Source organism: Carlito syrichta, unplaced genomic scaffold (genome assembly GCF_000164805.1).
Source record: "Carlito syrichta isolate Samal-C Ts95f unplaced genomic scaffold, Tarsius_syrichta-2.0.1 Scaffold304516, whole genome shotgun sequence".
Classification (NCBI taxonomy): Eukaryota; Metazoa; Chordata; class Mammalia; order Primates; family Tarsiidae; genus Carlito; species Carlito syrichta.
The window spans coordinates 753,661-755,943 of record NW_007248612.1 but is presented as its reverse complement, the minus strand read 5'-3'; the positions used below and the strand labels follow the sequence as shown (position 1 = coordinate 755,943).

General features: G+C 46.3%; 1 pseudogene; it reads left to right on the top strand.

Moving 5' to 3' along the window:
• The first annotated feature begins 1,006 nt into the window (after positions 1 to 1,006).
• Positions 1,007 to 1,341, top strand: LOC110595811 (annotated as a pseudogene).
• Positions 1,342 to 2,283: the final 942 nt, after the last annotated feature.

Below are 2,283 nucleotides of genomic sequence, written 5' to 3'. Positions count from 1 at the left end.
ACTTCAAAAAGACAATTTTTTTTGGTCAACTCATAAGGCACCCACTTAATGAACTTCTTCACCTTTTCAATTTGCTTCAAATACCAAACCACCATAGAATGGTTGGTGTTGAGTTCTTTGGTAACTTCATGTAGTTGTAAGAGGATCAGCTTCGATGATTGCTCTCAATTGGTCATTGTCAACTTCTGATGGCCGGCGACTTCGCTCATCTTCAAGGGTCTCGTCTCCTTTGCAAAACTTCTTGAACCACCACTGCACTCTGTATTCATTAGCAGTTCCTGGGCCAAATGTGGTGTTGATGTTGTGAGTTGTCTCTACTGCTGCTCTACAACCAACTTTGAACTTGAGTAAGAAAATTGCTCAAGGGCTCGGTGGCTCAGCCTGTAATCCCACTCCCGGCCACCGCACTCCAGTCTGGGCAACAGAGTGAGACTCCAACTCAAAAAAAAAAAATTAGCTGAGCCAGGCTCGGTGGCTCAGCCTGTAATCCCACGCTTTGGGAGGCTGAGGTGAGTGGATCGCCTGAGCCCGCGGGTTCGAGACCCGCCTGGGCAACTTGGTGAGACTTCATCTCTACAATAAATCAAAAAATTAGCCGGGTGTAGTAGCATGTGCCTGTAGTTCTAGCTACTTGGAAGGCTGAGGCGGAAGGATTGTTGGAGCCCAGCAGGTCGAGGCTGCAGTGGCCGGGAGCAGCCACTGTACTCCAGTCTGGGTGACAGAGTGAGACTCCAATCCAAAAAATTAAAAAATTAAAAAATTTGTTTAAATTGCTCAAATTTGCTTTTTGTCTAACATCATTTCCATAGACTAAAAATATAAAATAAACAGCAAGTAGTAAGTCATTAGCAAAAAAACAACATAAAGCGAGGAAGGTGCATTAAAATAATGTATTCCTTTTCCCCAGTTGCCACCAAGGTGCTTGGTGCTTCCGAAGAAGCTAAGGCCCTCACTTCATCAGTGACTAGCACTGCGCCTAGCCGCTCCATCCCGCCCTCGCCGCAACATGGCCTCCATGTCCAAGCTCTCCTGTGTCTACTTGGCCCTCATTCTGAGGTGATGGTCATGGAGGATAAGATCAATGGCCTCATTAAGGCCACCAGTGTGGCTGCGGAGCCTTTCTGGCCTGGCTTGTTTGCAAAAGCCCTGGCCAATGTCAACATCAGGAGCCTCATCTGCTCTGTGGGGACTGACAGGCCTGCACCTGCAGCTGGGGCTGTCCCACCAGGGGTCCCACCCTGTCAGCCGCTGCTGTCCCAGGAGAAGAAAGTGGAAGCAAAGAAAGAAGAATCTGAGGAGTCTGATGAAGACACACGTTTATTTCAGCACTATTTACAATAGCAAAAACTGACTGACTAAACCTTTTGTTTGTTTGTTTGTTTTAGTTGGAGTCTCACTCTGTCACCCAGACTGGAGTGCAGTGGCCACTCCCGGCCACCGCAGCCTCGACCTGCTGGGCTCCAGCGATCCTTCCGCCTCAGCCTTCCAAGTAGCTGGAACTACAGGCACGCGCTACCACGCCCAGCTAATTTTTTTTAATTTATTGTAGAGATGAGGTCTCGCCAAGTTGCCCAGGTGGGTCTCGAACCCACGGCTCAGGCAATCCACTCACCTCAGCCTCCCAAAGCGTGGGATTTCAGGCTGAGCTACCAAGCCCGGCTGACTAAACCTTTTATACACCGTGTTGAATAAATAGAAATCGGAACAGGCAACCAATTCGTGATCAAAACTCCAAAAGCCCATGTCATAAGAGATAAGGTAGACAAATGGGACCTCATCAACCTAAAAGTTTCTGAAAAGCAAATGAAACCATCAGGAGAGTAGGGAGACAGCCCACAGAATGGGGAAATATATTTGCCAACTGCACATCTGACAAAGGCCTAACATCCAGGATCTACAAGGAACTCAAACATGCTGAAAGGAAAAAAACAAACAGTTCCATTAAAAAGTAGGCAAAAGATATTAATAGAAATTTCTCAAAAGAAGACATACAAGTAGCCAACAGACACATGAAAAAATGATCAGCCTCACTAATCACCAAATAAAAGCAAATTAAAACCACACTGAGACACCACCTAACTCCAGTCAGGGTGGCCATCTTCAATAACTCAAAAACAGCAGATGCTAGAGAGGATGTGGGGAAAAGGGAATACTTCTACACTGTTGGTGGTAGTGTAAACTAGTACAACCTCTGTGGAAAACAGTGTGGCAATTCCTAAAATATCTAAAAATTGTATCAACCATACAACCCAGCAATCCCCCTTCTAGAAATATTCCCAGACA